At 33.9% G+C, this 20223-nt stretch overlaps 1 protein-coding gene across 6 annotated transcripts in view; it reads right to left on the bottom strand.

Moving 5' to 3' along the window:
* DGKB (diacylglycerol kinase beta) overlaps nt 1-20223 on the bottom strand; it is a 703373-nt gene that overhangs the window by 463832 nt on the left and 219318 nt on the right. The gene's annotated exons all lie outside the window — the stretch shown is intronic.

Genomic DNA, 20223 nt, shown 5'->3' with positions numbered 1-20223 from the left:
GGTACATGTGTCTTTTTGAATTATGGTTTTCTCAGGGCATATGACCCAGCAATCCCACTACTGGGCATATACCCTGAGAAAACCATAATTCAAAAAGACACATGTACCACAATGTTCACTGCAGCTCTATTTACAGTAGTCAGGACATGGAAGCAACCTAAGTGTCCATCAACAGATGAATGGATACAGAAGACGTGGCACATATATACAATGGAATAATACTCAGCCATAAAAAGACACGAAATTGAGTTATTTGTAGTGAGGTGGATGGACCTAGAGTCTGTCATACAGAGTAAAGTAAGTCAGAAAGAGAAAAACAAATACCGTATGCTAACACATATGTATGGAATCTAAAAAAAAAACATGGTTCTGATGAACCTAGGGGCAGGACAGGAATAAAGACGCAGACCTAGAGAATGGACTTGAGGACACGGGGAGGGGGAAGGGTAAGCTGGGACGAAGTGAGAGAGTAGTATATATACTGACATATATACACTACCAAATGTAAAATAGCTAGCTAGTGGGAAGCAGCTGCATGGCACAGGGAGATCAGCTCGGTGCTTTGTGACCACCTAGAGGGTGGGATAGGGAGAGTGGGAGGGAGATGAAAGAGGGAGGAGATATGGGGATATATGTGTATGTATAGCTGTTTCACTTCGTTATACAGCAGAAACTAACACAACATTGTAAAGCAATTATACTACAATAAAGATGTTAAAAAAATAATAAAATGGAATAAAATTAAAAAATAAACATGCCATTTTAGGACTTAAAAACAAAATCCTGTAATAAACCATAAGGGAAAAGCATATGAAAAAGAATATATATATTGAATATATATATATTCATTATATATAATGAATATATATATATATACATATATATATAACTGAATCACCTTGCTGTACACCAGAAACTAAAACAGCACTGTAAATCAACTATACTTCAATAAAAAATTGTTCTAGAAAATACACATATTGTAATCTTATCCAGCATCCTTTGCCTAACCACTTCTCACTGGAGCCAAATTTTGAAGTTTGCACCAACATAAATTGAAAGATAAAAAACATTTTTAACTGAGATGATTTCACTACTCTTATAACTGCTCACAAAAATGTTCTATTCTTACTCTTGTTACTGAGATTGTTTATACATATTTGCAGAGTTTCGTTCAGGAGGTACTAAGAGAAGGGCGTGTGAAGCTCCCTCCTTAACAGCTCCCTCAACATTCACGTCTCTGTCCAGAAAGAAAGCACCTTGAACCGTCAGGCAAAGTACAACGGACATTTGGAGACTTAGGTGGTGCCAAATGTTTTCAATAAAAATATGTTTAAAAGCGATATTAAAATCATTTCAAACACAGATTTCTACATACAAAAGCAATCAGCAAGAATAATGTTATTGTCTTGCCTACTTGATTATCTCGTGAAATAAAGCCATTAGAAATGTTATCCTACTTGGTTAGGTCTCGTAAAATTTTCAGAAGCCAATATGGTTACAGAAGTGTTCTTCAATTTCTTTCTGGCTGTGATCCACAATAAATATTTGTATATTTACACACTTGTAAAATAATTTCACAAAGACCACTTACGCAGTGTGTGCCACTCTCTGATCTATTATTCTCTTTTTTCATTTCTATTCTCCTCTACTTTACTTCATTATTTTTCTTCCCATTCCTTTTTTGAAGGTATAGAGCCCCTAAATTTATTTCATACCTCACCAATTTCTTTTGGGGGAGGGGGCGGCAGCACAAACATAAAAGATAAGTTTAAAACATGGGATTCAGGGTAAGGCAGGTATTGCTTCTGACACTTGCAGGTTCTGTGACTTTAGGTAAATTTCTTAATCTCTCTAAGTTTCTTACTCTCTTAAAATGTAGAGGAAATATCATAATTATACCTACCATTAGAATTAAAAGGATGTCTAGCTAATAAGTTCTCAATAAATGGTAATTGTTTTATTAACTGTAGAACCCAAATATTTCCACTGCCTGCTTAGGGCTCAGCAAGAAAGGACTGACTGCACTTTCTTCATCTGAAAATATTTTTGTTGCTAATAAGGAGGGACCCCACAGATTTATCTTTTAATGAAAGCATCTATGTGAGGGCTATTAGAAGAGACAGAAGGAAGGAAAGGGAGGGAGTGGGGAGAAGAGATCAAAGCCAGAAAGCAATGAACCAAAAGGAGAGGGGGAGCGGAGAGGCTTAGAAGAGGGTGGGAAGAAGACAGTCTCCTTAATCTTACAGACTGTCTCTTCCAAAATCTGAGCAAAGGAAACAATGAGTAAAGGAAAGATGGGAGTCAATATTTAGACCATGGCTTTAGTTTTGTGTTTGAAGTACTGCAAAATTCTTAAATATCAGATTCAGATAATTCCAAAATGCATTTCAAAATGAAACATACATGTCATTATTTTTTCATATTATTCTTTGGAACTCTTATTTTACAAATAGATAATTAAGAGTTACCTATTTATGGGTATGTGTGTGTATATATAATTGTTTGTGAATTTTGGGCACAGGAGTCCAAATGCAGTCAGTGGTTTGAAATAAAAAAGCACCCAAATAGAACAGATTAGTACCTACTGAATTTACATTCATAAAATGAATCAATAATACTCCCTGCTATGCCTATTTTTTCTCTCAACAAATATACGAACCTGTTCTAGAAATGTACCATTGTATCATTAGTGTACCACTGCTTTCTAAAATACAGAAAAATCACTGAAGGTAATGAAAGAATATTAAAAATACTATTTAGAATTAAAGTATTATGCTGCTAAGTTTTCATTTTCATCAATCTTGGAAAAGACTTTGCATTTAAAAACTAATGAGTTATAATGAGATTTGTTCTCACCCTTTGCCCCTCTAAATATCCACTGATCTCACACCAAAGCATTTTCTAACCAGGTTAAAGTCCAATTGTGTACTCACATTAGGCTTAGATTCAATTGACTTAAAATTTTACCCTGACTGCCAGTCAACCTTATCATGAACTTTCATTATGTGCATGTAATTAATTGGGTCCAACGAACAATATCAGTACTGAGTTATAGACTCTTTTCCCCCGACCATATAATTAGAATATAATTACCCACAGGATATCAGAATGATGCAAAACCTTTCCTCTAAATGCGCCCTCATTAGGAAACAAGTCTCAATGTACATTTATTCAATCAGTGTGAATTAATTAAAATGTTACTGAAATAAAAGAGGGCAGCGATAAAGAGTATCTGATATCTATTAAGAGACTATCACTTGAGATCTGCATGCACAGTTTATATTTAAACCCATTTAGCTCAAGTAGGAGCTTTGCCACGTAATGTTACATATATCCAGTATGCTAGGAAATCTGAGTAAATGAGTCAGTGTGTGCCATTGTTTTTGAAGAGAACATAATACACGATGAATACAAACATCTTAAAGAATCTGGGTAAAATTCCAAAGGCCCCACCACTCCCTGATGGATCTACAAATTTGTTACCATCAAATGGAACCTATTTGGTGGACAAAAGTCATTTTTACTTGAAGTATTCAGGTAATTAGTTGTTCATCTCATACCTTTTTATTACAAGTCTGACCTATTTATTCTGATCTGGCTTAGGACATGATGGTTGGGAAAGTCTAGACTTACCAAAGCACTAACTACTTTTTTTTTTTGTTAATTGAGAAAATAGCCTCAATTACTCAGGCTAGATCAAGTGATTTCAATCGCATATTTTCTTTAAGCAGAAGGTTCCTATGCACCTAAGAATATATTCCTTTTAACAGTATGCATGGTATCATACCACACATTCCAATTACACAAAACATGGAAAAAATAGTAAATGCATAAGGAAGCCATAGGACATATAATCCACGTCCCGTGGGAAGCTGCTGATTCACATAAAATCATTCTTCCTAAAAGCTATTTATCTTGGTTTCTTTAAACCTGTCATATTGTCACATGCAATAACATTTTATTGAATAAATTAATAAATAACCATAATACAAAGGAATACTCAGCATTATTCAAGAGCGATATCATAAACAGTAGAAAAAATTTTAAAGCTATGTAGCATCTCTGTATAGTAAGATATACAGAGAATTTCAAACTTTCTATGTTGTTGCATAATTCTTCAGACATCTTTAGCTTTAGAAGTAGGTTTTATAAAACTTTATTCTGGTAAACAAAATTTGGTATTCATACTTATAAATAAATATGCAGTGGAAATTCTGAATGAGCTCTAAGATAAATTAAGCCGTCTACAAATTACTCTTTTTAATATATGCCTTAGAAGCAAACTCCAACCAATCTGTCAATTATTGCTAATTATTGCTTGTTTTTAAAGAAATTTTAACTCCATAAAGTTGTATATTCTTAAACATTCTGAATGTATGTTATATTTACAAAATGGTATAATGTTTCTTTCAGATATTAGATTGGTCTTAGGCAAGACCAAAAACTGAAAGAAATAATGAACTCACTCTTGCTAAGCAAGAAGGGAGATTACAGCAGACAAGTTTGATTTATTTTGAACATGAAAAGTTTTTTTAGAACTTCAGTAACAAAGACATGCAACTATAGTTCCTTGCTGAAAATGCTGTGATTTGACTAACATTAACTAAAACACCACATTTACTAATGGTAAACACCACAAAAAGAACAAAAAAATTTCTAATATAATACGAACAGTTTTAAAATTGCATCTTGTAGTAAACATCAATTTTCATTTTCTGAGAATTAAGAGAGTATTTATAATATTTCACATGGACTACTGTATTACTTAAGCTATAGTTTTAAAAATCTGGTTTTAAATATAATTTAATATCCAGAGGAAAATGTCTTAATTCTCCCCAGAATTTTGAACTGTTCATTTAAACCCTCTAGCTGCAATACCACTTTATTTTAAATATTAGGCATTTTACAGTACCATCTATTGGATACTTTATACTACTGCAACAACATAACAATCACAAGCTTTTCAAAATTTAGTAATAAGTATAAAATACTTCAAATGCTACTCCAGAAACTAAACACAATGCTAATTTGACATTCATTAATATTATCTCATCATTATACACTTTAAACTCAATTTTATTAGCCTATAACAATAAAATTCAATTATCATGGGTTATCAATGATTTTAAAAACATAAGCTTCCCTGTTGCATATTCATTTTGATTTGTATTTAATATTTATATCACTGTCTGATGTATTTTCTTCTTGACTCAGGAAAAAGAGCGATGACTGTTGGAGTAAAAGAGCTGACTAAATGTTATTCATTAACTCAGGAAATATTTGTTGAGCACCTACTTCATGTCAAATTGAATTAGGTGTAGTATGTTGGCTTTCAGATCTCTGTGGAATACCCAAGAGGAAATTTACAACATGATGCTGAGTATTAGGATCTAGAGGGTTTAAGGGAGAACAAGCTTAGATATATTCAAAGGTGGTAATTGTAGCCATGAAATTGTACAAGGTAATTTATACAGAGCATAATGATATTAGAATATAGTTAAAAAATGGAAACCTAAACATATTTAAGAACAGAAAGAGGTCTAGGAGTTTAGCAATACGGATAGTGTGGCCAAAGAGGTAGAAGAAAAGCTAGTAGAAATGTCTTAGATGACAGACATATGAGGCCAGACATTTCAAATACTGTCAAATGTTGCAGGGGATTCAAAAAAGATCATTCTTGGAAAGGATGTCTAGTAGATGCTTCTGGTATTCCAAGGCAGATCCTTAGTTACCTGGCCAGGGCATCTACCCTCAGCTTCTCTGAGTGTCGAGTGCTGAGAACTCCCATCTGTACCATTTTCTGCAGAATTAGCCTTTGCTCACTGCAGCAGGCTCTCCAGGGAGCACCACCTATCCTGCAGGAGGCCACGGCTAATAATGACTGACACGGGTTACAAAATGCCAGCCCCTTGTTTTAAGTTGAGAAAAATCCTATGGTATGATTTTGTTCCAGAGCCCCCAAGGTTTAGGCCAAGGCTTAAACTCTCTCTGTGACCACTTCTTTGCTCAAAGCCTGCCTCTTTCCTCTTCTGCTTCCTCCTCCCTTAAAGATTTTCTTTTTAAAATAAAGAAACATTCCTCTCTTTATACATCACACATAACTAAATCCCTGGTTCGTGTTCTACTCCTTGGGAATCCAACTAAAAAGAGTGCCATTGGATTTAGGATGGATGGCCAGAATAGTTTTAGACTCATTCTACAGTCAGAAATTAGAATAATGTGGGCTGAAGAGGAAGGAGGAAATTTGACACAGCGAAGGTATCTTTACACCTGCATATACTTATGGCTACATTAAGAGGCAGGCAAAGACCACATCATACACAAATATGGAAAGTAACACTGTACAGGAGAAAGAACAATTCTTCCTCTGGTATGGGTTCTTTGACAGACAAGTAACTAAGGGTATAAACAGAGAAGTTCAAGCACTGGACTCAAATTATAGTGCCGTCAAATGCTACCTAATATGAGCATGTTGGACTACACCTTGTTTGAGTTTTTTTCAATTGGAAGCTCACAGATCAGTATATTATCAGATTGTGACTAATGCCATAAAGGGAGAAAAGTGGGGAGTTCTAGGAGAGAGAGGGGCAGAAAATGCTCAAATGAAAGAAACCGGAGGAATGTAGGCCTTGGATGACTCAAGGATGTTGGAGAACTGGTAACCAAATGAAATAACTTGAGAATATTGGTGGTTGGGATGAAATAGGAGTAATGTCATAGGGAATAGAACACTAGGTGATCAGCTGTATTCCTCCAGAATTTGGGTTTCCTTGGGCAAATGAGAAGGAATTGGTGAAAGCTCCTATGAGTATTAGGAACAGAATTTAAAATGATAGATTTTATCATCTAGACTGAATAGCAAGGAGTGGGCATGGAGGTCTCCCATAGAACTAAACTATCCTTATTCCATATAAAGAGAAAAGAGTTTGAACTAAGGAATGAACACAGGATTGAGCCAAAAATCACTTCACTATGCATGAAACTGCTGTATGGACAAAAAGTTATATATAAATTAATTCTGGCTCAGGTTTCAAGTGAAATTTGAGAACAGACAAGTTATATTTAATAGTAAAACAGAGGAAAGCATGTATCTAAATACTTCATGAGCACCACCATTTCATCTGGAATCATTAAAACCACAAAGGTTACCTTTGCAAGGCAGAATTTATTCTTAAGTGTCTAGTGGTGAAGGGACTCATTTTTACTGAACTCAAAATTTAAAACTTAGAAGATGTGAATGATATAAAGCATTTATTTCTACTGTAATGAAACCAGATCTGGATAATTGCCCTGCACTAACCCCAATCTTTCTTTGGGGGGTATAAGCAGAAATACCAACACAAAGGTATACTTGGGAGTTTTTATGACAGTTTGGGGCCATTTGGTCTTACCAACGTTTAATGAGAATAGCCAATTTTGTACATCCTTGCCAACACTGAGTATTATCATTTTAAAAATATTTGCCAAAATGGAAGGAAAAAGTTTATTTCATTTTTCAGTTTGATAGTCTTGAATATTTATAAGCTTTAGGTTTTAAAACTATTTTTTAGTTATTTGCATTAATATTACAAAACAGGGCATTTTTGTTATAATGCTTATGTTTATCTTGATGTGTAAATTTTGGTCTTTACCATTTTCTAAAGAAACTTTTGATTGGCCAAGGCTGTCAAACTTTTATTTCTCTTTTTAGTAAAAAAGATAAAAAGGCCTTCTAAAGGCAAAAATTAAATCTTCAGTCCATGTTTGATTTATTTTAGAATAGGTATGAAGCAGAATTTATCTTAATTTAGTTTCCCATATGGTTATACAGTAATCTCAACTCCCCTAATCTCCACTAGCCCCTACCAGATTTGATATGCGACCTTCATCATATACCATACCATTACATAGAGTTCAATATGTTTTAGGCTTTCTACCAGTTCTTTATATCTCCTAGGGCCACTATTACATCATTTTGATCACTGTAGCTTTAGTAAACATATTCTTAACATTTGTTAAAACAGGTCTTTTCTTACTACTCTTCTTTCGCAGAATTTACGTTTGTGCATATTCTTCCAGGCAAACTCTGGAATAATTTTGTCAAGCAAAAAATATTACATGGAAATTGAATTAAGTAGATGAATGAATGTGAAGAAATGTAGGTCATTTTTAGTTCAACTTGATTTTCTTCAGTATACTTAGACTTAAGAGAATACTTTTAATTTTTTGTTTAGGGGTAGCAAGGTCTCTTTCCACCTTGTTTTCATTCTCCTTTGTACTATAGGAGATTTTCTTAACCTTCTCCTCCAAATACTGATTCAGTTGTTCTCAATGCTGATCTTTCCCTATGCAGATACTGATACATTTTAGTTTCTGATAAGGCTTTACATTTTTCTCTACATTCTTAACCTTCTAGATATCCCTTTCAAATCAGTATACTGTGAAAGAGATGTTTTCTTTAGTATTCTTGGTCATGTAAAATTATTAACATTTTCATCTGCTTGCTGCAATGAGTCTTCATGTATGACATCCTTCTAACTTTTAACTGCTATGCATGTTTCTTTGTTTTCTTGTTGCAGAATTATTACTATTTTATTTTGGCAATAGGTACTTATTTACACTAAAATGCACTTTGGCCATAAGCCATCAGTCTGCATGACAGTTGTTATAAAAAAGCAAAACCAAAGGAAACAAGTACTATACCAATTATAGCAATATTATTGAAGTGTAGTCCTGTACCAATACAGTTTCACATTGAAGAAATGAATCTCGGGTCTTAGTAATAACAGTAACAAGAAAAAAGTGTTCCTCTAAGTGAATGGTTTTTTTTAAGTTGTGAGTCTTCACAACTTAAAACAATTGTCAAGCCAATATTTCCCCCCTTTTCCAAAGGCTTCTAAGAAACTCAGGGACAAATTTGCAAACCACCTCTGTCAACTTTTTAGGATACTGTGATATGAATTTCTAAGTCTAACTTAATTTTGGCACAAACTTATTATGTTTTATATTGCTGCTTATTGTATATTCACATAAGCTGCCTTGAAAATTGTTGGTAATAAGTTGTAGAATAACAATTCACTAATAGATAATCTTGCATCCTTACTTTTGAATCAGACACATATATGATATCCTTTATTTTGTTTGAGTCTATTTTATAGATTTTAAATTTTGAATATTTTTAATCCTTCTTTAGATAATGCTTATTTTTGTCTACATGTTTTAGATCTCTATCACATTTTCAGTTAGCTGAACTTCCAGTTTATGTCATAGCCTTTTGTTTTTGACCTTCTGTAAATCATGACAAAACCAAGAAAGTACATGTTTCTTTCCTTAAAAAATTATTATAACTTGCTCTGGATACAGCAACATTTTAGGCATAAATTATCACAGAAACTTGTAGGAATATTTTTTTAGCCTATTAAAAAATAAACTAAAACTTCTATTTAGAGTCCTAAAAATAGAACTCTATTATATTCATTAGGTAAAAAGTATCATTAGCCATGATATATGAACTTATTCTTTTATATTAGATCCTGCTTATGGGTATACATATTCTATATAATATAGCCTAGGTTAGCATAAAGATGGGCTATAAACCAATAAAACCAATCTAATTAAGACAATGTAACAGATAAATGGTTCATCTCACAATGCAGATGATGGAATCATCACTTAGTGGTGCTGGGGCGTTTTCAGATTTCTTTTACTATGTGCCTTTAAAGTGTATGTACATGGAAGACTATGCCCAACCAAAATGGATCTACACATATTTTATAAACATTATCGTTCTTTAGTGCTGAATATATCCTTCATTGGATTTTGAAGCAGAAAATGATAGGCAAAAAAATAGAAGAACATTAAGAATTTAATTCTACATACTTAAAAAAATAAATAAAAAGCAGGTATCCTTTATGTATAATACCATGAAATTGAGTCTGAGTTAGAGTTTCAAAATATGGGGAAAAAATGAGATTCCTTCTTGCCTATCATTACTCTGATGACAATTATGAATTGATCTATAATGAATATTAATTAAATGAATATTAAGTAATGACATTGATGAAACATTATTGAGCACTGACAATGTGCTTTATCCCACTCTTTAGACAAAAAAGAAAATTGCATAGGCACAAACCCATGGTACCTTACATAAAGAATTTTCAAGAAAATAGATGACTTCAGTTACTATGGTTAAGGTTAAAGAGGTAAATGGAAAAGAAGAGTGAAGCAGCTGAAATGGATGTTAAATAAAACCTGAAGCTCAGTGCAGCAAGTCACAACCTTAGCCAACTGTTCACACCTCTCCACCAGGCTCTCCTCACTTCTGGGAGCTCTCTAACTAGTTCAGGAAATAAGGTTACTGAGAATTCAATATCCAACTTTCAGAATTACAGAGAATTCGAATATCTCCCTCCCTCTTTTAATTAGCTGATGTTTGGTATTGAAGTTGTCATCATTAACTGTTGCTGGTTAGGGTTAAGTGACAGATAAGACAGGAAGAGGCCATAATCCTTGGACCATGAGAAAGAAATGCATGCTACACTTCCACTCCCTAACAGGCCCCTGACATCACTGAGGAGTAAACACATGCTCGAAGGAAAGATTTAACATACTCTATGCTATTTAAGACTTACCATATCTACAATGAATAATTTAGTAGAATTCTTATAATAGTGGAAGAGCAAGCAAGATCGGAAGAAGAGGAAAAGTTAATGTAGACATATGGTTCTCTGAGGGTGTTATACCTAGAGATACATAGATTGCTGCTTCAGCAACACCATCACTTGGCCAAGTTTACAGAGTTACAGTAAAGAAGAGAGAGAGGTAGAACTGGAACCATCTGAATCAGATCTAAAGACTATGTTTAAAATTTATATTTTCTCAATAGTTTTGTTTTCCTTTCTCTGATCTAACAAGTTTTATCATTTATCTTGCTGGCATTCTTAAAGGTTAATTTAAGGTAATATAGGGTATTATAATAAGAGAAAGTATTCCAGGAAGAACACACCACAATTGGTCCAAAAGAAGCACAATGATGAACATATTCTTTGTTTTATATCACTTCCTGCCAATGAACACTATATTTACTGTATATTCTGATAATATTATGTCTGTTTAAAAGTAAGATAAAATAATCCCACCAAATTAGTTTTTTAAATGTTTAAATAATTAATAGTTTATTGTAAAACTAACTTTTGGCTTTAGGATTCATTTCAAGCACTGTGTTCCTGATTCGGAGATGTGTTTACAGTACAGAAAGAACTAAACAAGTGTGAAATCTGACTCATTTGAACAACCAAATAAGTACATTTTGGGAAAAAATGATACTTTCCAGTATAGATTAGAGAGTAACTTGGAGAAGCCACTCTTCATAAAGATGTTCACTAAGGTGTTATTTATGAGATTAAAATAAGGAATTGCAAACATGCTAAATATAAACACTGTTTCAACTGAATTATAATATCTTCAACTAATGAGATATTATGCAGCCATTAATAGCGATGTTACATAGTACACAGAAATACATAAGCACTTAATGATATCAGTTTAAATGTAAAAATAGGGTGTCACATGATATGTCAAGTTTAATTACAAAAATGCCAAAATATACATTTAAAAATCAAGAGGCAAACTTTAATAGTGTTCTATTTATACATTAATAATGGTTCCTATATAACTGTTTTAGAGATTTTTAAATGTTTTCCTTTTCAACTTAGATTGTTTTTATAAATTTTATTTAATAAATGCATAGTTCTCTTTTAATAAAGGGTTAAAATTCACTTTCTGGTTCAACATAATGCTTACAATAGTAGTAATATTAGATGATAACGACTGAGAACTTACTATATTTAGGCATAGTTCTAAGAAATTTTCATGAATTAATTCACTTAAGTCCATTTTCCAAATGGAATGCATAGGAACAAAATGTTAATAACTTGCTTCATGTCTTAAAACTAGTGAAAAAGCCAGGGCTCAAAAACAGACAGTATACTGCTAGCTTTAATTGGGTTGAACCAATTCACTCTCACACTTGCAAAGTATGAACAATCTGATTGCTTCGTGTCCTTTCCAAACTTAGGATTTTTAATTATCTTAATCATCCTGATGGGTGTGTAGTGTTATCTCTTGAGATTTAAACATGCGCTCTCCTGACGAGTAAAGATGGTGAGCATATATTCATATGTTTATAGGTGATATGTGTGTATATATTTTATTCAAATGTTTCTTTAGATCTTTTGCCCTTTTGGATTAGATTGTTTGTTGCTTATCATTGGTTTATGTAAATTATCTTTATATTCTGGACACAAATCATTTGTCACCAGGCTGTAACCACTTGAAATAACTTGCCTACAAATCCAGAGTTCATGTTAGAAACTTAAGTTTCTGGTCTTCTATCCTTTCTGGCTATCACCATCCCATGCTTACTTCTGCTTTCTCTCTTCAATTGATCTTCCATACTTCATTTCTAAAACTTTTCATTGGGGTCTCTGGAAACTTTGCTCAAAACAAACTAATTATTCTCTTTCTTTCTAAGTCCCTGCCACTACCTCTATAACACTTCCGAGGTTGCTCATTCTCTCAAACATTACTTGTTCTATTTTTTTGATCGTTTTGTGTTTGTTTGGTTTGGTTTTGGTTTTTGTGGACTAGCTTGGCTTTGCATTAAAATCATCATTCTTCCAGCCCCAAAGTAGAAACTCTTATCATTTGAGACTCATGGAATCCAATAGTTCTCCCTTCTACTCTTATTCATTACTGTGATACAGCAACCTTTCCACCAAGACCCTGTAATTATCCCAGGTGGTTTTATGGACAAGATGAAACAGACCGTGCCCAGAGTTCCTTGACCTCCTAACACCTAGCGAACCTCCTCTCTGCACACCAGCTGAGCCACCCAGATCCACGGCTGCATAATGGACTTTACCATCCTCTGCAACTAATCTATTCTGAAATCACATCAAACCCTAATATTCTGCTCTCTGCTACAATCTTCTCTCCTGTTTCCCTCATTTTCTTCCTCTGTTGGTGTTTTCTGATGATTTGCCTCACAACCCAGTAATTATATTCTCATATCTCCTCTGCTCCCTGCTTTAAATTTATTGTAATTCACACTGTTAGCCGAATTATCTTTCTAAAACAAAATCTGATCATGTAGTCTCTTGTTTATACTGGATAAAGCCCAAATCCTTGACAAGAAAGGTCAGGCTTATCACCATCTCAGACCTTGTCTTGCCTGTCTCTCTACACCTCACCTTTACTCATAAGACTTAATAAACATTTTGCTGTTTCAAGACCTCACTCTGTACTCTCTTATTTCTGAGACTATTCATATAAAGTTCACTTTGTATTTGCTGGCCAAATTCTTGTTTTATTCAAGATTCAGCTCAGGCATCATATCTTCAAGAAAGTTTTCATTTACTCTTTGAATTACACTCAGGATAGATGAAGATTCTCTTCACTAAAGCCTCAGTAAGTTAATATTTACCTCACAATAATATGTAACCTCTCTGCCTGTCTTGTCCAACAGACTCGAAATTACAGTAAATAAAAGAACTGTTCTTATCTGAATTTTTAGCTCCAGTTACTTTAATAAAAGCCAATGGAAGGAAGGAAGAAAGAAAGAAAGAAGGAAAGAGAAGAAAAAAAACAAAAGGAAACTGGCACTGCAGATATTGTAAATAAAAATAATGTACATTGATTATCAGTAATGATCTTAAAAATTCTTTAAAGGCATAGTCATAACAGTTATATGAAGAGTGGATACTTAAATGTAAAAAACCCAAGTTTAAAGTAATCAACACTACATGATGTATTTTATCAACTTTACTAATATATGTTGATGTAGAAAATTATTAATAATTAACCCCTTATTTACAGACTACAACCTTGCTTTTAAATTATACTGTAAAATATTTTATAAAAAGAAAACTAAATCACAGAGCTAAATATAATAGAAATGATTTTAATGATGATCTGCTTTTGCTGTTCAAATATAAAATTTAAAAAGCTACTTCTTCATGAGACATCTCAAGTATTCATTTGTTGACAGTAGCAGAATTAATTGAATAAAAGCCTAACCCAAATTGAAGAATCAGTATAAAAACACGTGTAATCACAGAGACCCAGTTAGCCTGATAATTTAAAAAATACATAAAATTTATAATGAATGTAAGACTACACCATAGCTCTAGAGAAGTTGATCAAATATACAGCTTCCACTATAAAATTATTCTAAGAATCAGAGGGACTCTATCTAGCTTATTCTATTGATTTCTGGAAACTAAAAAAGTTATATACTAACAAAAATAGTTTTAAAGTACTAAATGAGGCTAAATTTTTTTAAATTTTACTAATTTTTTCTTACAGTGAAGAAAAATTTATGAAAAGGACAACAATAGACTTATAGATTAGCACACAGAAATAAACACACATCCCATCATCATGTTCAAGTGTCAGTATAAATTGAACTCTACTCTTCTCAAGGATAGAAGATAAAACATGATAGTAATAAGGCTCATAGGGTTCGAAAGATAACAAACCATGATAAACAGAGCAGAGAGGGACTTCTGTTAGGTAATGAAGTCATCTCCAAAAACATACCTTTTTTGTTACAACAAGGGAATTTTATATAATTTTTTTTAAAGCCTTTCAGTGCAGGTTGATGACATAATGGTGAGTCCAAATTTAATTAAAGCAAATCTGTGAGGGACTAACACAACATGGACCAAGTCTGTCTTGAGTTAGGGGTAAAACTTGGAACATAAAGAAGTGGGCAAACTGCATGCTCATCCGGTCATGTTTTATGTGAAACTGCTACAGTTTTTTGCATTGACATTTGATTGGGATTGGACAGCAGAGATTTCTGAGTGTGATCCAAAAAAAGAATCAGGAATGCATTTTTGATGGAGTCCATCAAAGGCAGAACATCTGTTTTGACAATCAATTGGTAAAGGTTAATGGCCTTTTCCGGAAATCAAGTTGTTGATCAAGAGTCCTGACTGATTGCATTAGATTCACTTTCTACTTGTTTGGAGGTGGGATGAGCTATGCAATACCTCTGTAAACAGTTCAGAATTATCTTCAATATGGCAGTAAATAGACTGTGGTTCCAATCATTTTTTGCTGGAAAATTCTCAAAGAAAGCATTATAAGTACCTAAACATGGTCACAAAGAATCTTGATAAATTTTAAGCAATGAAGCTTTTTGTGACAGTATTCTCAAAATATACTAGAAGCCAACTGCAACTCCAGAAATCCGTGATTATATTTGATGTATGGAATCACTGATTACATTTCTATTTTAATTTCAGAGTAGTTGGTTTTAATCCATTTTTGTGGCCATAAGCATCATCAAGACAAATTATTTGTGGAATCCTATTTAATTATTAGTGGAATCCTATTTTTAGTGCATGCTTATAAAAGCAGGTCATCAGTGCAAAGAAGATGCTGACCTTGCTAATCTTCATAACAGGTGAGCACATACGTATTGAATCATTAAAGTTAATAAGTGTTGAGGAGGGATTGAGGGATGAAAAGAGAGGTACAGAAATTTTAAACAATAAATAAATAAAAATAATACCTGAAGAGATGTTCTAAAATATAAGAAGACTGCTGCTATGGACCTCGACCTTAAAGTGTGTCATTAAAATGCTTCAACCAGCAAAAAGGGATCTGTAATGAGTTTATATTGGCCATTGAATAACCAATTCCTGACCACAGGGTCAAAAGCAAGGGATAAAAAACTTCAATAAAATCTTATGTCTTAAGTTCTTCATTTCACATTTTCTAGAATAAGCTAGAAATGATATTGATGACCACTTTGCAATAATTGTGTTTGAAACTCACCTGCTCTTCTTAGAGAACATGATCATGAAAAACTCATATTATTTGTGAGGACTAACTATTTTCCTTCAATGAAATTTTAAAAATTTACAGCAGGTGATACAGTGTGAAATCATTCCTGGGAAGTTAATGAGAGTTCACAAATTGAAAAGCTTCCCGAGCCCATCAGTTGTAGCATATTAAGCAATTTTGTGTGCAAAACAACTTTATTAATTTGTTTAAAGTTTTAGTATCTAAACAGTTAATGAGTTTAAGAGTCAATGTACTTATTCCATGATTGGAAAGTAAACTTTAATTTCTACTTAGCAAGGCAGCAAGGTAAAGTGATTTAGGCTAATTTATTGACATGTACAAAACTACAAGGACTTCAAAGAGCAGGTGTACTTAGAGAATTACAAGTAGTTCAAATCCTTGATTCTAGTGTGTAAGGTGGTGTGTGAGGGATTAGATGGGTTGATCCAGTTAGAGCCTTGTTTACCATGCTAGAGAGTTTGGCATTGGTTTAAAATACTTTAAATATTTAACAAGGAAAATATTTTATTGTATTTTTGAAAGTGGATCCAGGGAGTAGTATCGAGAATGCAAAGAAAAGAGGAAATTCAGAGATTATGCTATTAGTACTAGGAGAATTCTGGAGAACAACTTTTGGGTGACATATGAGACAGTTACAGTTGGGCTGAAGAAAAGAGAAAGAACATCAGAATAGGCTGTCTAATGATTAATTTGATATTCAAGATGAGGCACCAATTATAATTCTTAGGTTTCTGGCTTGGGAAAGTTGGGGAATGAAGGTTCTAGATAAGGCAAATAGGAGAAGGCCTATATTGGGATTTGGAGAAAGGGCAGAAATGATGAGCTCAGGGTATGAGCTCTGGGTCTTGGGTTCCGATCGTTCTTGGGTTCCAGTCCTGAATTGTCACTTCACAGCCATGTGACATAGGAAATTACTTAATCTGTTTCTCAGTTTCCTCATAGGTAAAATAGAGATAGTTACAACATTTACCTTATGGTGCCGCTGTGATGATTAAATTAATTCATACAAATCATTATCAATAACTGCAAACCCTTCATAATCTCAACTGTTTGTTACCTCACTCATTCTTGTAACTTGACACCAAAAACCTTGATTCCAACATTTTTTTTTTTTTTTTTTTTTTTGCGGTACGCGGGCCTCTCACTGTTGTGGCCTCTCCCATTGCGGAGCACAGGCTCCGGACGCGCAGGCTCAGTGGCCATGGCTCACAGGCCCAGCCGCTCTGCGGCATGTGGGATCTTCCCGGGCCGGGGCACGAACCCATGTCCCCTGCATCGGCAGGCAGACTCTCAACCACTGCGCCACCAGGGAAGCCCCCCAACAATCTCTGATTCCATTGTAATCCACAATGTATTTTCCTAACACCCTTACTGTACTTCACTCTTCATGTCCTTACTTCCTAGTTTCCCAGCTTAATCTCCATGGCCAATCCCTATAATTACTCCCTTGCTCATACTCTCAACTCCTTTGCTTCTCTCTCATTTCATCATATTGGGCAAAACACAGTCTCATTAAGGCTGCCCCATGCCTATTTTACTCCTGGGCCTAGAACGTAACTGGAGAAATATGACTGAATATGACCAGAGAAATATACCCATCCAAGCTGACTGATCTTGTTCTAAATCCACAGTTATTAAAAGGAAGAGACTTTTCATTATTCCCTGGCAATCATATGGTATTTCTTGATCCACGTAGCTCCCACTCTCCCAGGTGACTCGTGTGTAACTCATTCCTGATCCTCAAAACTCTCATACCGTCTTTGCTCCTAGCAATGACCCACCTTCCTACTTTTCTAAGAAAATCTAAGTGTCATATCTTTATTCCATTGTTACCCCCTGAACACACCAGTTAGATTGATTGTTCTTTTAAACATGTAAGTCAGATCACTCTCTCTTTTGGTCAAAAGCCTCTAATGGCTTCCAACTTCTTTCACAAGAAAAGCTAAAGACCTTAGAATAGCCTAAATTGCCCTACACATATGAACATCTTAAGACATATTTCACCTTCTCTACTAGTATTCCCCCTGCAGAAGGAGACCCAGTCACTAATTTCTTTGATGCACTTCAGCTATGTCAGGCTTCTCCTGCCTCTGAGTCTTTGCTTGTCCTTCTTTGGTGACGACTCTGTCTACAAAGTGCTGGCCCCAGAGAGCCACATCGATGACTCCCTCACATTCCTCAACTCTTTACTCAATTATTTCCTTGGTGAACTCTTAACTACTTCTTTTATAATTGTAGTTCCAGCATTTCTTCTCTTCTTTACCTACTTTAATTTCGTCCTTTAAGCTTTACATACCACCAGTAATTTAATATAACCAGGTACTAAATACTGTACTTATTGCTTTGTTTATTGCCTATTTCACTCCACCGGAATGAAGACTCTATGAAGGCAAAGATTTGATTTGGGTTTTTACTGTTTTTCCTTCTACTGTTAATACTACTGGGTACATACTAGACATTCAATAAATACTTTTTGATTAATATATTTAGCATAGTAGCTGGTATAGTATATGTGCTCAGTAAATAAGTTGCTGTGATTATTTATAATAATGATAACATATCAGGCATGTAAACAACATGGAACCTCCAGGTTTCAGCACTTGAGATTCAGAATAGGAGGAGGAACTTAATATAAATTAATACGGTAATGAAATAAATAAATAAACAAGATCCCGCTGGGAAAAATGTTAAGAGCAGAAAGCTGTGGCATGTGAGGGCAGGGCATACGGATGAGCCAACATGGGGCAGGTTGAAATCTTGAAAGCTAGGAAAGATATTAAAAGGAAGTATCCAGAGAAGCAGAAGAAGAATAAGGAGACGACAGTATAATGGGTGTCAAGGTAAGGTAGACACTCATGAAAGAAGAGGTGGTTAGTAGTGCCTAATACTTCAGAGTATATAGTACCAAGGAAATGATAACGTAGCAAATGTCGAGCTACAAATCATGATAAATACCACAGGAAGATTTAATGAGTGAAAATAAATCTTCAGAATCAAAAGTATCTACAAAAGCAATGAAAGAGTTTGCAAGATTGTTAGAGACAGGACTATTCATTTAACCCATGTTCTTTACCTTTGATTCTCTCAAAGAAAGCAAGGATGGAATAATAAAAGAATGTATGTCGTGTTTGAACTTATAAGACCAGAGGTTGATATAAGACCAGAGGTTGATATAAGTAGGCCAATTCACTGAATTGAACAGGGCTTTATACCTAGATAGCTGGATAATAGAATGACATAATAGATTTCTTCTTATAGTTAAAATCTGAGCACAAGGATGCATCTAAAACAGTAAAATTACTACACTTCTTAAAGAGAATGCAAATATATAAAAATTTTATAAGTTCTTTCTCTTTAAGAAAACACTACAAAAGAACATAAAACCAAAATTCATCTAAAATGTATTTTAATATGGCTCTCATTATTTTTAATTAATCTTATTTACTACAAGATGTATAATAAATCTTACATGAAGAAAGGAAATTTAGAATTAGTTACTGCATTCCTCAGCCCCATGGAGGTGTTTACTTCTGCTTTATATTTGCAGTTTGAGAAGAGAGTTTTATTTTTTTAAAATAAAGGAATTTAGATACAACCAGCATTTTACAGATAATTACAAAATGAATCATAAGTGGGTGCAAACTAAGTAATTTGATTAATTTCTTAGTTGACCTTTAGAAAAGTATTTGTCTAACATTTCTTACTTGTTGTATTTTTATTATATCAAACTGAAGTTCCAGCTAGTTAACTTCCATGTTGTTTTAAAAAAATGAGAACTGCGTTATAGATATGATAGTTTGTTTTGTAAAATAACTGTTTCACTTTAGAAAAAATTTGGGTTTTGAAATGTGGTATGAATGTTATCTTTGAATAGCTGCTTCTCTTTCTATCAAGATTTGTTCTCTTCAGGATTACCTCACTTACACATTTTTCCCTCGTATATTTATTAAATCAAGGAATTATTCTGCAGGTAAATTTATTGTTCACTAATGAAAGATAAAATACACCTAATGGCAGTGCGTAACTCTCTTCAAGGTGTGTGCCCTCATTCTAAGTAGCCTCTGACTTAGGTGAAAGACCTCCCGACTGCAGATATATAATGTGCATCGCCAGCAAAACTGTCCATAAGAATAACTTCATTATCTGGGAAGCCAGATCTATAAAACATGTAAAATGTGGAAGTGTTCTTCCCATACAATTTCTGGTAACTACAGCATGACTACGTGATAAAACCTGAGTCAGCTTCAGTTACAGCATACCTTACTAAGACGTTTATTGTACCATGAAGGAAAGAGGAAATATAGTGGGCAAAGGGGTATTTTCTGAAGCCATGAGGTATTTTAGGTCTATTGAGTTCTGCCCCGATCA

This window comes from Monodon monoceros, unplaced genomic scaffold, assembly GCF_005190385.1.
Source record: "Monodon monoceros isolate NGI ecotype Baffin Bay Population unplaced genomic scaffold, NGI_Narwhal_1 Super_Scaffold_2, whole genome shotgun sequence".
In the NCBI taxonomy this organism is placed as follows: Eukaryota; Metazoa; Chordata; class Mammalia; order Artiodactyla; family Monodontidae; genus Monodon; species Monodon monoceros.
This window is presented reverse-complemented; position numbering and strand designations above follow the sequence as displayed.